This window comes from Ceratotherium simum, chromosome 16 (genome assembly GCF_057802395.1).
Source record: "Ceratotherium simum simum isolate JZ-2026a chromosome 16, ASM5780239v1, whole genome shotgun sequence".
In the NCBI taxonomy this organism is placed as follows: domain Eukaryota; kingdom Metazoa; phylum Chordata; class Mammalia; order Perissodactyla; family Rhinocerotidae; genus Ceratotherium; species Ceratotherium simum.
The window spans coordinates 49,111,529-49,127,532 of record NC_141915.1 but is presented as its reverse complement, the minus strand read 5'-3'; positions in this window follow the sequence as shown (position 1 = coordinate 49,127,532).

Here is a 16,004-nt window from a genome sequence, read left to right as displayed (position 1 = left end):
TAGGTGCGCACCCGGGATCGGAACCGGCGAACCCCGGGAAGCCGCAGCGGAGCACCGCACTTAACCGCTTGCGCCACCAGGCCGGCTCCTAGAGCAGTTATTCTTAATCTTGGCTGCACATTATAATCTCCCAGACTGGTTTTTTTTTTAAATAGAAAAATTTAACAGAATTCCTGGGGGTAGGGTCCAGGCATTGGTAATTTTTTAAAGTGCCCAGGAATTATGATTGCAGTGAAGGTTAGGACCCACTGATTCAGCATGTCAATACTTACCTGTTAGCTTCAACTGATAGAGTTCGACCACGTATATGCCTTCTGTTGCCCAAGAGAGACTACTTTCTGTATTACCTGACTCTTTAATCTCTTGCGAATTACCTCCTGGGTTCCATGAATTCCTTCTTTTTTTTTTTTTAACAAACATGTACTAAGCCCTTACTGAGCTGTATTTTGTAGTCTATATTGGAATTTCAGAAATAAATAAAACGTCTGTTGCCTATAAGGAGTTCACAGTTTACTAGGACTGAGATACAATGTTACAGATGAAATAATAGAAGAAAATCTAAGGTACTTATTCTCCTTAGAAGCATCTGTGGAGGGCCGGCCTGTGGCTTAGCGGTTAAGTGCACGCGCTCTGCTGCTGGCGGCCGGGGCCGGGACCCTGGGCGCGCACCGAGGCCCCGCTTCTCCGGCCATGCTGAGGCCACGTCCCACATACAGCAACTAGAAGGATGTGCAACTATGACGTACAACTATCTACTGGGGCTTTGGGGGGAAAATAAATAAATAATATTTTTAAAAAAAAAGCATCTGTGGAAACTTCACAGAGGACATTTCATTTGGATCATGTCTCAGAGAACCTTGAGACAAGTGGTTCAGAGAGAGTGAGGCTGGGTAGGGGTATGATGGCAAGGGTATTTCACGTAGTTGCCAAAGCAAGGAGGCATAAAAACAACATGATGCATTCCCAACAGCTGCAAACAGTTGAATGTTGCTGGAGCAGAATATTTCAGGCGAGGAATAGTGGGAAAGGAGGCTGGAGAGGGGGTAGGACCTTGATGGCAAAGGCTCTCTACGCCAGGTTTAGGAGTTTGAACTCGTCCTGAAGGCAGTGAAAGGGTGAGGTTTGAATTTTGGAAAGGGTATTGGCAAGAACGTAGAAGACAGACTGGGGTGGAAGGTAGTGTGGGGAGAGAGAGGGATTGTAAAAAGAAAAACCTTAGTACGTCCCAGACTGAATTCACCTTCCATTCTCACTTTCCAAACCAACCTTGCCTTCTGGGGTGTTAATGAGTGTCACCAACTGGAGCCCCAAGAAATTCCAGGGTGGGTTTGGAAGCATTTAACTGTTTTTCCAAGTTGTTTTTTTTTCCTCTTGTATGTTGAGGTGTAACCACCAACCACCCTGAAAGTGACCAAGCCTCACGCCCATGACCTTTGCCTTATATTTTTTGTGTGTGTGAGGAAGATCAGCCCTGAGCTAACATCCATGCCAATCCTCCTCCTTTTTTGCTGAGGAAGACTGGCCCTGTGCTAACATCCGTGCCCATCTTCCTCCACTTTATATGGGAGGCTGCCGCAGCATGGCCTGACAAGCAGTGCATCAGTGCGCGCCCGGGCCGCCAGCAGCGGAGCGAGCGCACTTAACCGCTATCTCACGGGGCGGGCCCCACCTTTGCGTTATTTTTAATGGTAAGATCTTTCCAGGAGGAGCTTAGGCCTCATTACCGTTATCTGCCGTGTATGTGGAAGCATGTTTTCCAACTGAGCCTGCACAAACGAATACCCATCTCTCCCTTTTGAATATTCATTCCCCATCCAAAATAAAAGTTCCTGCTTCCCTTTGCTTGAGGAAGCCATAACTTTGGAAATGATTCCTCACGGCCTCCTATTTGCTGCAAATACACTTTACTTTGTGAGACAACTTCCACTGATGTAGAGTCTTATTTAACTCACCAGGAGGCAAGCCCACTTGGTTCCGTAACATGAATGGGAAACATTTTTATGAAATGAGCAGTACGAAACTGGCCATGTGTACACCTGGCCGTGATGAATCGGAACACGTGCTGCTCTCCTGAAGCATGCATTGGAGGGAAGGATTTTATTTCCCAAATCATGGCCTGAGATGCTAGAGAATGGAGTCCTAGCAAAGGGCTACCAACAGTACTCAGGAACTGGAGGGAATTTTGCTAGGCAGATTCACCAGCCCAGAGGTTCAGGTTTTAAACTGGAATTGGAGAAAAGTGCCCAGACATTACTGTAATATAGAGTCCGTGGAGGAGAATGTGAACCAAAGGGAAAAAGAGAGCATGGTGGGTGGACTCCATCAGGGAAGGACAAGCCCACCACCATAGAGGAAGTGTGGTGTCCTGGGTAAGGACAAACGTTTTCATCATGGTACACTTGAGTTTAAGTCCTGACTCTGCTTCTTTCTAGCTGTGGCATCCTGGGCAAGTAACATTCTACAGTCAAATTTTCGTCTCTAAAATGGGAGTGGAAATAAAACCCTGCTTCAAATGCCTGTTGTCAGGATAAAATTAGAATGCATGCAGAGTCGTTACAAAGTGCCTGGCTCATACTGAGTGCTTGATGAAATTTAGCTCTCGTTAACATTCTTTTTACCACTAATGTCAAGGCCTCAGATGTCTTACCCAAAAGTTCTAGAAATTTCTACACAAAACCATATAATCTAATGGATTTGAATGAGACTCAGTGAATCAGTGCTCATTACTAGAAAACACAAAAGAATAAAAGACAAAAAGAAAGAGCTACATTCCATACCCTATTGCAAAATGTTACCGGTAGTTGTTTCTAGGTGGTGGAATACGGGTATTTTACTTTCTTCCTGTTTTTTTAATACATCAGACTTTTGTTTTATTTTGTTTTTGATGATTTTTAAAATCTTATCAATAGATAAGACAGAAAATCTATTTTCACATTTGGGGAAAAAATAAGATATGTCTGTATGGAAATCCACAAACATAAAAGTAGGTATGTAATTCACACACGTTAAATGAGCATCCCCGGGAGCTGTTCAGTCCCCAAAAGGATCACAATCATAGGACTCCCCTGCTCCAGGAACTCGTCTTTGAGTAGAAAATACTACAGATGTTTCCCAAGATTCAGGAGAGTCGTCAATTCACCCCAGTAATGTCTAGTGATCACTAGAAACCCCAGCCAGTTCCTCCAGAGTCAGCTTCTCCTCAACCCTCTGTCTAGTCCCGGTGTCGGGGTGTGGTGTCAGGTCCCAACTCTCTCCCTTTTCCTGTTTCACAGGAAGTCCCGAGTTAGGGCAATTTGGGACAAAAAGGTCATGAAACTTTGGAACACAAAGAAGAGAACACTGGGACCTTTCACACAGGTGTCATACACTATTTTGAAAAACATAATGTAAGAAATTCAAAGAAAAGATCGGTACAATCTTATCACTAGAGATTCTAAAAAGGAATGAGGCTTAACAGATGAGGGCCTGAGAACAAAACTCTGAACATGTGTTCACTAACGATCTGATGTAGAGGAAAATGAGGAGGCAGCCAGAGAAACTAATATGACTTCCCAAGAAGTTCTCTGATGAGCTCAGATATAAAAAGACCATGTTAAAAAAAGAAAAAAAAGATGGAAGGAGGGGGATATTACATGGAATGAAATCAAATGTAGCATAAACCAAGTCTGCCAAATGTCAGGAAGTCAGCTGATTAAACTAAGTCCAGAATGAGATAAAGATTGCAAAATCTGCAAAGACAACAAAGGGTGGGATCAGAACAGGAAGAGAGGAAAAAAGTGTTGTACTTCATAATGAAGACGGTTCGTGCGTATGGGAATTATATGTTTATTTTTCTCATTATAAAAGTAACATTACATCGTTTTAATCAATATGGAAAACAACTAAAAATCCTATAATATCACCACATAGAATTATATCTTTTCAGGACTTTCATATACCAAAATCAAAATCAGGACCATATTCAGTACATAATTTTGTGTTTTATTTTCATATCATAAGCCTTTCCCAGATCATTATTTATGTTTTAAAGGCATGCTTTTTTAAGGTGACTACATAATCCTCCATCATCTATATTTTAACCATCTCCCTACTTTCAAACATTTAGGTGGTATCTTGCACCATTACAAATAACACCACAGTTAAGATCCTTTTACAAAATCTTTGAATAATTTAGTTCCTTAGGATCTTATTTCTAGATGCAGAATTACTTGGACAAAGGGCAAAACATTTTTAAAGATCCTGATACATATTGCCTTCCAACTTATGTTCCAACTTTTCGAAGTTTGAAGGTTCTAAACATAGTATAATGTTAACAACTGACACAGAGGCAGCTCAATTATTTAATTTTTAGTTTTCTTCTGGCTTATCTAGCAAAGAAAGTTATACTCACACTGAAAAGGGGAAAATGAACATCATGAAAATGGAACTGAAGCTCTGCTAGAAAATAATATAAGCAACTAGCTGTCCAAAATGCATTTCAGGGCTATAAACCCAAGAAAATACATCCCAAGTTGCAGGAACTTGTCATTGTGACTTCAACATGACTGTCATCAATCTTTACAATATAGGATGGAAGGGATGACAACATAACAGGAAAATTTTATTTAAAAACATATGGGTATAACATTGTGATACTGTAAAGAATATTTATAGAAAAATGCTAGAAGTTAATGCACCAAAATATTAAGAATATTTCGGTTAGGAGGAGATTTTTTTTCTTGTTTTCTCTATTTCCAAATTTTACATAATGTGTTTGTATCACTTTATGGTGGGAGAAAAAAGGAATTTTTAAAAATGATAAACAAGATAGATGCTTGAGGACACCAGCAATAGATTGTAAAAACCAAGCATCAGTAAGTTTGACATAAATCCACAGCCCAATGGCATGAACCGTTGAACAAGATGGTTTGTGAGCATTTAGATGAATGGGAAATGATCGCTAAAACACAACGTGGGCTCTCTTCGAACAGGTTGCAACAAATTACGCCGAATGTTTTTTTATATACAGTTATTAGATTAGTAGATAAGGGGAAATGCTTTAGCTATAACATGTGTCTCCATTTTAGCAAAGCATCTGATGACTTATCTTTTGATGGTATCCTTAGGAGTGAGATGCTGAAAAGTAGATTGGACTATAGTTCTACTGGTTGACTTAGCAGCTGCTTGTACAAACTGTATGTGAAAAGCTCTGCTCAGCAGCTCTACTATGAAACAACCAAACCCCACAGGGTTTTTGTTAGCTATAGATCTAGATTACATGAAAGCTAAGGAGGGTTTGGAGAATGGTTCACTATTATTAAGAGAGTAGAGGCGTAACTGTCTCCCATTGCTTTTTTATTTAAATTTAAATCTTTAAATTTAAAGTGAGTATGGACACCCAACAATGTTTATTTATAGGGACCCCTCAAAAAGTTCATGGACCGGGCCGGCCCTGTGGCTTAGCGGTTAAGTGCGCGCGCTCCGCTACTGGTGGCCCGGGTTCGGATCCCGGGCGCGCACGGACGCACCACTTCTCCGGCCATGCTGAGGCCATGTCCCACATACAGCAACTAGAAGGATGTGCAGCTATGACATACCACTATCTACTGGGGCTTTGGGGAGAAAAAAAAGGAGGAGGATTGGCAATAAATTGTTAGCTCAGAGCTGGTCTTCCTCAGCAAAAAAAGAGGAGGATTAGCACAGATGTTAGCTCAGGGCTGATCTTCCTCACAAAAAAAAAAAAAAGTTCATGGATCTTAAGAAACAGTCTTAAAACATCTCATTATATAAATATGCACAAACACATCAAGGACATTTACAGACTACTTCCCTTGTCTCCTTCTTTCTAGGTGAAAATAAATCCAACTGATTATTTAACTTGTCAAGGGTATTCATGACTTTCCCTTTGTTTCTACATGTTCCCATATTAGTTTTCTTCAAAATAGCATGCCCCCTTCATATATTTGTCCTGCTCCCAAATCTTTGCATTTATCTACCAATATTCTAGAGCTAAGGATCCTCACACTACATATATAAAAATGCACTCCTCTGTCCACTCAGTCCATTATTTGAAAAGCTGATAATTTAGAAAAGACTTTCAGGAAGAAAACTATAGAATTCTGTCTCCAGTCCTATTCTATTCAATATTTTCAACAAATTGGATGAAGACTAAAAAAACTTGAACAAATTTTCAGATGCTGCACAGCTGAGAGAATGTGAACAGAGTTGATCACAAAAAGCTTAATATATCAGCCAGAAACCACAGGATAAATTTCACCAGACTGATGTACATCTCAGCATGTACATTGATTAAGTAGGGGATGGAGCAGTTCCAGACTAAAGAGGTTCCAGATGTTTTCGCTGGCCACAAGTTTAGCCTGACCCGGTAGCGACATGGCTGAAATGTAATCGAATTAGGTTGAGTTCAAAGACTTAGACAGCTCCATCCTTAGACACAACCGCTTCTTCGTATTATGATGGTCAGACCAAAGTTTGGCAGTTCTTAAGGAGCACATTGAAAAGCCAGATATCTCTGAAAGACAATGAAAAGTCTGAAAGTCATGTAATAGGATAATAATTCAAAGAATCAAGGATGTCTACCCTAGGGAGGAGAAGACTTAGAAAGCTGTCTCCAAAAAAATTTAAAAGGCAGTGAAAAAAAAACAAACAAAAAAAAGCTGTCTCCAAATATTTCAAGAACTATTAAATGGAAGAAGTTTTAAACTTCTTTTGAGTTGTTCCTGTAGGCAGAACTTGGATTAATGAGTAGCACTTATAGGGAAGAAGGATTCAAGGTATGAAAGGAATGTTTAATAAAGATTTTCAGCAATGCGATGGATTTCTTCAAGAAGAAGTGAGCATCCTGTCATTGAGGTTCTGGGCCCTTGCAGTTCAACTGAGTGATCATCCCAAAGAATAGATCAGGCCACTCTCCTGCTTAGACACTCCATGGCTCCCCATTAAAATTAGAATAAAATGTAAACTTGTCACCATGGTCTACAGGGCCCTCCGTGACCTGGCCCCTGCGGACTTGTCTCCTCAGCTCCCTCTCCTTTCCTGCTTTTGATCCATTTAGTCTTTATTTTGTGACTATTCTTTAAGGATGACTGTGTGCCAGGAAAGCTGTGAACAAAGTTGACAACAACCTGTGCCCTGAAATTGCTGACAATCTAGTGGGAGAAGAAAGACAAAATAATAAACAAATAGATGAAGAGTCAAGTGGTATGTGCTAGAAGGAAAAATAAACAGGGTAAAAGGAAAGGTGAATGATGGAAGGAAGTGCTATTTTAAATAGGGCAATCAAGGCAGTCTTCTCTGAGGAGGTGACATCGGAACGGAGACCTGAAGGAAGAGCAAGAGTGAGCCCCATGGATCCCCGAGGAAACATCAAGACAAAGCCCCAGGTCTGGAAGGTGACGAGCATGTCCAAGGAAGAGGCCAGTGAGGCTGGAGGGCAGTGAGCAAGGAGTGAGAGAGGTTGGAAATGAGGTAGAGAGAGAACAGAGTGGTGAAGGCAGCAGATCTTGTGGGGCCTTGTCGGCCATGCTCAGGTCATGAATTTCACTGAGCGATATGGGAAGCCCCAGAAAGTTCAGAGAAGACAAGTGACATAATCCGAACGATATTTTAAAAGGACCCCACTGGCGGCTGTGTGGGGAATATTCCGTAGGCCAGCAGAGGTAGAATCAGGGAGACCAGTAAGTTGGGCACTCAAGAAGCAGTCACGGTGACAGAATTTGGGGCGTAAGATGTTTATTAGGAATAGGAACCAACATTTGTGGAGGAAGCGGGGGAAGCAAGATTGGCAGAGAGAGAAGCTGAACTGAAAAGTGAACCCAGAAAGCCTTGGGCAACCCAGTGGGGGGCTCTGGAGCAAGTACTGCCTGTCAGAGTGTCCTAAAATAGCTGTGCCTTTATGTCCCCTTCTTGCTCAGTCACAGGACGCAGGTTGCCCAAGAAGGGCATGACCTCAAGCAAGGCAGCACTCTGCAGCTGAGGCAGACCCCAAAGCAGCTGACAGTGGGAGGCTGTGTGATGGCCACACTCCCCACAGCGGGGCAGCAAGTCCTTCCCTGAAGGTGGATTTTGGCAGTTCATCTCTGTGACTGCCACAGCAGTGGATGTAGAGACTGCTCGAGTTTCTCCTGTATTCATTTTAGTCTAAAACATCCCCAAGTTTTATCAGGGCCAATGGCTGTCCAGCTGGATACTACATTTCCCAGACTGCCTTGTAGTTAGGTGTGGCCATGTGACCACATCCTGACCAATGGGATGCGAGCAGAAGTGATATGTTCTACTTCAAAGTTGTATCCTTAAAAAGGAAGCTGCTCGACCCTATACACACATTCTCACTCTTTTTCCCTCCCTTGATGTGAGTTGGGATAGAAGGAGTGGTGATGATCCTGCTTCAACCGGGAAGAAAAGAACAAGAACAGTAAAGAATGCTGGAGACACAAGATAGAAAGAATCTGGTTCCCTGGATGACCTCACAGCATAGAGCCCTCTACCTCTTGGCTAGAGAGAAATAAACAGCTGTTTTATTTAAACTACCATATTTTTAGTTCAGATCTTTGCTAGGATGATATTTTTGTTCCAACACCCTAACTACTGCTGAGGCAATTGCAATAGTCCGTGTTTGCACCAAGATGATAGTCATGAAAGTGGTGAGCAGTGATCAGATTCAATTTCATTGGGAAGAAATAGTCATTGTGATTTGCTGATGGATGTGATGTGAGATTCCAGAAAAAGAGAAGAGCCAAGAATGACCCAAATTGTAGGCTTCAGCAATTAGAGAAAGAGATGCCATTTATTGAAATGGGGAGACTAGGATGGAGTTGACTTTGAGGTTGGCTCATGGAGCCAAAAGTTCTGTTTTTTACCTGAAAGACTTGGGATACCTACTAGAGCCATGTTGGATATAAGAATCTGGGGTTGAAGAGATAAGTATAGGCTGGAGAGATGAATCTGGGAGAATATAGATGGTATTTAAATGCACAGTCTTGTTTCTTTCTCCAAAACATGCCAGAGTTGTTTTATTTGTTCTTTCTGCTTGGGAAATTCTTCTCCCAGATCTTTGTGTTGCCCTCCCTCTCATCACTAGGAGGTTCTGCCTTCTAGAAACCTGGCTAAAACACCACCCTGTCCCCCATTCACTGGGCAACACACACTGTCTTGCTTTACCTCCTCCGTCACACTTATCAATACTTGAAATTACCTTTATTAATTGGCTTATGTATTTGTTGTCTGCCTTCCCACCTAGAGTGCAGGTCCCTTGAGGGCTGACTCTGTCTTTACCTGTTGCATCCTCAGCACCTAGAACAGTGCCTAACACACAGTCGATGCTCCAAAAATAGCTGTCAGCTGACTGATGGGAGATGAAAGGAATAAAGTAACAAGGTTGCTCAAAGCCATTTCCCTGGCCACACTCACCAACTTGAGATTTACTTCCACTAATAAATCTTTCTGGGAAATGCAAATGCTTCCTGGAAAAGTTAAGCCTCATCCATATTGTAATAAAAATTAATTTAATCAGATTATATATATAGATATAATATATGTTATATATTATACATACATACATATATATTATACATACATATATATACACACATATGTATAATACAGTGGCATCCAAGAAATAAGCATTTTGTAATTTTTATAATTTTATTTATTTATTTATTTTTCCCCCCAAAGCCCCAGTAGATAGTTGTATGTCACGGCTGCACATCCTTCTAGCTGCTGTATGTGGGACGCGGCCTCAGCATGGCCGGAGAAGCAGTGCATTGGTGCGCACCCGGGATCCGAACCCGGGCCACCAGCTCAACCGCTAAGCCACAGGGCCAGCCCAGAAATAAACATTTTGGATGAAACAAAAGGAGAATCTTGAAGAGGGATAGCTGGGCCCAGGTGGCAGCTGGAACAAAGAGTCACAGTGTGGGATGAGAGCAAGTGTGACTGGCCCAAGAAGAGAAAGGGCAGAAATGGGAAAGATGAAGAAAAGAAGGTGACCAAGACCAATTTCATCTTCTTGAATGTCACATCTCTTGAAGCTATGTGCTGAGTTAAAAGATCAAGATTGCCATTGAGCTGTGTGTCTTAATCTCTTTCAAACTCTTTTTTTGAACAAACCAGCACAGTTTATTATTTAACGTATGTCTTCAGCTGGTAGTGAGACAGGGCTTCCCGTAGCTATAAATGGGGGGAGAAATCACTACACCTCTTAACCCTGCTTTCTTCCACACATAAATGTTGGTCCTTGGGGCGTATTTATCCACCTCATTATTTTTTGATAAACATAAAAATTTCATGCCCTCATTTAATGTTATTTGAACAAACACCATGACCGAAACTAGATTAGAGCAATGGTAATAGTAGGAAAAATATTTTATCTGAAATACACATAAATTTTAGTCACAAGACAGCAGTGTGAGCTTTGCACTGGCCAGTTTGCCCCTGCAGGGGAAGGAAAGTATCTTTTCCTCCTACTCTTCTCGCTGGGGCTCCTGTAACAAAGGACAGATAAACAAAGAGAAAAGCAGACAAATCTATTTAAGTTTCACGTGACGTGGAGACATTCATAAGGAAATAAAAACCCCAAGTAGTTCAACTTGACTTTTTATGCTAGGTTTGACGAAGAACAGAAAGTTGTGGGAAAATGTGTTAGGACGAAAAGGACATGACGTAAGTGTAGTAAACTGGTCCTGTTTACTACAGATTCAGACCTGGTTAGCAGGTCCTGTTCCGTCAGATTCCTTTGGTGGCCTTCCTCGTCTTGGAGCTAAGCATGCTCCTGTCCTCAGGGTATATGGAGAGCACTTCTCGAGTGAGGGTCTTATGACCTGCTTCTGGCCTCAGGGAAGGTCAGAAAATCCTTTCTGTACAGGCCAGTGTCAAATTCCTTCAGCTTAAAATATTCAATATGTCAAGGTGCCATATTTTGGGGGTAGTGTCACTACAACGCTTTCTTTCCTGCCAGCGTGAAAACCAGGAAGAGGAGAGAGTAGATTACCTTCGTGGAAACCGTCTTGGGCTGCTTTGTTTTCAAAGGAGACACACTCAGCTTCCGTTGTCATGTAGACCCTCCTAGAGGGCAAATTCCCCGAGCCTGATCAACTTCCTTTGAGAACACTGCAGTGGAAGGACCTCAAACTCCTTCAAAGTTTTAACTCAGATTAGTACAGTCAGCTGCTAGTTCAATCCAGCCTTCTGGTTCAGCCCTGTGTCACTCCAAACTATCCCCATTCGCTCTCCTAGTTGGGGGTGGACAGAAAAAGGAAAAAGAGATGAAAAAAAAGGAAAGGGAATTTGTACATGCATCATCTTTCATCTCCAGTATACATGTGAATTTTCACATAGGAGAAAGCTGTATTTGTGGAGTTTCCAAATATAAGAAGTTCAGATGTTCATACTTTCCCTGTGAGTGTTGCAGACTGTTGTTCATACACTTGTTAAGAATTATTCCTACAGTACAAAATGTAATTAGTGAGCAGTCATTTACCTTCTCATCTCTGATCACCTTGGTTTTCTCCTCAAAGTCAATCACTGGTACTACTTTCTTAGGTATCCTTCTAAAGATATTCTATGCTATTTATTCTACACTATTCTATTTACAACAATGTCATATATTATACGCACTGTTCTACATCATGTTTATTTCACTTAACATTACGTCTTGGTGATCATCCCATATCTGTAGACATGGATTTGCCTTATTTTTCAAACAGCTGCATAGTATACCCATCATGTGGGTATATCATAATTTATTTAACTAGTACCCTAGTGATGGACATTTAGCTTGTTTCCAGTCATCCACTATTACAAATGGTGCTGCTAGGAACATCCTTATACACATTTCTTTGTGCACAGGTATGAATATATCCATAAGATTAATTCATAAAAGTAGACCAAGAGTGTGTGCATTTTAAATTTTGATAGATATCCTCAAATTGCCTTCTATTTGAATTTGTCAGAGATTCTGGAATTGCCTTTCATTGAGAGCTTAGCAATTTCACAGCCAATAATGTATAAGAGAAACACTGGCTATTGAACTCATTTCTCTGCGGATGTTTACTTCGATGAACACCAGATGGCAGAACAGCCCCTAATGTGTCTGCCATGGGTGACGAAGATGAGCTGAAAAGACTTGAAGCCTCATTTTGGTTATGTAGATTCATCAGATGAATTTGGTGAACTAGTTGTACATGAATGAATCTCTATAGATAGAGATGTTTCAATTCATCAGTAATAGCAGATGGTAGCCTGTGCTTATTTTCCCTTTACTTGAAAAAACACTTAAAAGATCCTCATCTTTTGCTCCATAATTCTTCCCCATTACCCAAACACTACCTTTTCTCCAGCTGAATGGAAAATGTGCGAATGGTAGAGATAACGCAAGTTAGCGATAATCACTCTGGGAGTTGCATTTATGTGTGAAAGTGACTTATTCAGTTCATGTTGCTGCAACAAGGAAATGTAGGAACATATGTAAGTCACATAAGAATATTTCTTCGAGCAAATAGAAATGAATAATTAAGGTTGATGTATTTACTATGATAAGGCTCCCATTTGGCAGAACACCAGCAAACCAATTTCACAGCAGAAAAACAGTATTTTTTTCTGGAGATCGTGTCCCTGAACAGAATAAATCCAATTAGAGTTGTACCTGCTTTGCAACATATAAGCATACTTTTAGATGTGAGTTTAGATAGCTGCCCCAACCCACAGCCCACAGCCCACATACAGCCAAACGAGAAAGTATTCGTTAACTCGTACATACTCACCTGTAAAATGCTTTCCAGTCTACAGGGGAATATATTTTTAAATCAATCCATTATTTTCCTAAAAGGTAAAGTGGTGGGAAGTTAATGAAATTGATCTCCTGAGCTACCTGTACAAGATCAATATTTACTACCTAGTACAGAGTCTATTGTTGCTCAGCCTGAGCAAATGACAGAGGTCTTATTTGTAAAGTATCTAAAGACAAGATGTGCATAATTTTAGGGGCAAAAATCATCTAGTTGCTGTAGTTCCTTGGGACACTAAAAGCCCTGAAGCTGAACAGAAAGGGACCCTGCCTCAAAGAGGGAAAAAATTAAGGTTTATGAAGACCTACTAAATGCTAAATCTTTTCCAACTGCCATCTCATTTAATGTTTATTACAACTTCATGAGGCAGAAGTTATGCCTGTTTTAGATGAGGAAACCATGGCTGAGAGAAGTTCAATGACTTGCCCAAATTAACACAATTATTGAGTGGTCAAGGTGGATTCGGACCAAAGTCTTTCTTCTAGACCAGTTCCAGGTTCTCAATGTGTGGCCCCCAGAGCAGTAGCATCCACATGACCAGCATACCTGGAAACTTCTTCAAAAGGTAAATTCTCAGGCCCCAGCCTATTCCTACTGAAGCAGAAACTCTCAAGGGGGGCCCAGCGATCTGTATTTTAATAAGCCCTCCAGGGAATTCTGATGCAAGCTCAAGTGTGAGAACCACTGTCCTAGAGGCATTCTCCTTCCACAACATCTGGATGCATGGGAGGGAGGCATGGGAGGGGAACTGGCGTTCACTAGGCACCATCATGAGCCAAACACTGTGATGGATGCATCACATCTTATTTCTTTTAATCCTCACAATAGCCATGCAAGTTAGGTGTTATTATTTTGATTTCACATTGAGGAAACTGAAGCTGAAGATGATAAGGTCATTTGTTGAAGCTCCCAATACTAATAAGAGTCAGATAGGCAATTTACACTTGGCTCTATCTGATTCCACAGCCTAAGTTTCTTCCATAATCCACTAGAAAGTTCTATTCTAACAGTAACATTGTTCGGCTAAGTGTTCGTCTGTCCTGAGGGTACTCTTCACACACAATTATAATAAACTTGATTGTGTGGTTTCCCAGCCTAAATCTAGACCAAAGACAACAAGTGAGAGGGATGCTTCTAGAAGCATATTAAAGGGAATCAAAAATAACAAATGGGCATGTTATTATAATATATAATATTATAATGGTGATTTAGCCATTAAAAACAGGTTATGTTTTCCATATAACAATGTGTGAAGTACACATCAGAAAGATCTGCATGAGAAATGGTTAAAGTGAGAAATGCTTTGGCTCTTGAGGCACAAGGTATGAGTTACCTGTGCAATTCTTCCATACAGACTTTTGCATTCCTCAAGGCCACTATTGCCTCAAATCAAGTTGGCCTTGGACTTCTCAACCTGCCTTTCCTGTTGTCTCATTTTTATTGTTAAGGGACCCCTTGTTGCACCCATCCCTAGACTTCAACCTGGAGAGACTGAGGTCCTGACCCAGATCCACTTACATGGAAAAGATCTGAAGCTCAGATTTAAGTTAGTAAGGCTCCTGAAATAATGGATAAGGATTCTGGAGAAGCTGACCCATCCCTTTATCCTTCTGACACAATAGAAGAGGCCCCACAGAGTGCTCTAGAAGAGACTTTCAAATACCTTCTAAGCCATTGTTGCTATTGTGGGATTGGTCACTTATCAGAGATTTTTTTTGGCAACATTCCTAACCAGGATTTTTTTTGCTCACTGAGTCATGCTAGACTTTGATAGTTACAAATAAAAGATGAGCTAGCAGACCACATATCAGAGTCTTGAATGTCCAGGAGAAATAGGACAAAGAGGTTTACAGAGACTCCAGGACAATGGCAAAAAAGAACAGGTCAGCAGGCCTGCATGAGGGTTCTGCCCCACGAGCATCCTTCAGCACACGCTGCAAGTCCCCAGCCAATGGGACAGTATAGCTGCTAACAAGATCATGATAATTCAGAGCTCCCACTGGGTCTTGCCTGGGTAGTCAATGAAGTCTCACCAGGGGAAAGAAAAAAATGTTCCTACCTGAATCACTCATCAGTCTGGACTCATTACTGGCTTCTCTATAGCTGGACTAGAGCAACAGGATAGCAATTTAGGGATGGCCGATCTAAAGCACATCAAAGCACGGTCACTGAGCAGATACAGTGGCACCAAATTCAAGGGAACACCGTGAGTGACTCCTACCAGCGATGTGGGTTTCAACCAGCACCATCTGGACAAGCCTCATAAAAAGTGCAGATCGTAAAGCCGCAACATTTTCCATGAGCGCTCACAAGTGGTAGACTATCTGACAGATTAGGCTAACACGTGGGCTGGGGTGGAAAAACACTAGAAGAGACAGCCACGCTCAGAACCCAGTTCAGCTCCTGGTCCGGAAGTCCCTCTGCCTCTCCTTCCAGCTCCAGCTCCACTAGCAACTCCTTTCTTCAATCTGCCTATTAATATTGGCACACAGTTCCTACCATGAGCCAGGCACTCCGCTAAGTGCTTTCCATACTTTACCTTATGTAATCCTCACAATTCTAGGACATAAGCACTATTACTTTCCCCTTTCACAGATGCAGACACGGAGGTTCTCTGATGTTAAGTATCTTGCCCAAGGCCATGCAGCTGTTAAGACATAGAGCCGGGATTCGGACTCAGGCATTCTGACCCCAGAACCTGCCCTCTGAACCCCCTTGCCCTTGCCATTCGAAGTGTGGTCAGCAGCCATGGTAGGTATCAGTAGTCACCTGGGAGCTTATTAGAAATGAAGGCTCTCCAGTCCCTCAGCCACACCCAGCACTGAATGAGAACCTGCATTTTAACAACATCCCCTGGTGATTCATGTACTTATTGATTCTAGAGAGGGACCAGCTTGCCTTATGCTTATCCCACTGCTGTGCCTCCTTTCCTCTTCTATTCCCAGTCCACAGGCATACCCTGGGGACAGGTGGGGACCAGGGAGTGCTGGAGGGAGAGATGGGGATGGGGCAGAAGTTCAGCTAGAGGACAAGGCTGAGGTGCCATGAGCAGTAGGGTCTGAAGGGGTGCTGAGCTGGGTCCCATTGCTTCTCTAGACATGGAAATGACTTTTATTACTACTTCCCAGGCCTGGCAATGTTTCACGATGTTAATGGGCTTGAGCACTCACCATTCTAATGTCTCTTTTCAATGCTTGAATAATTACCAAGACACAACCGCCT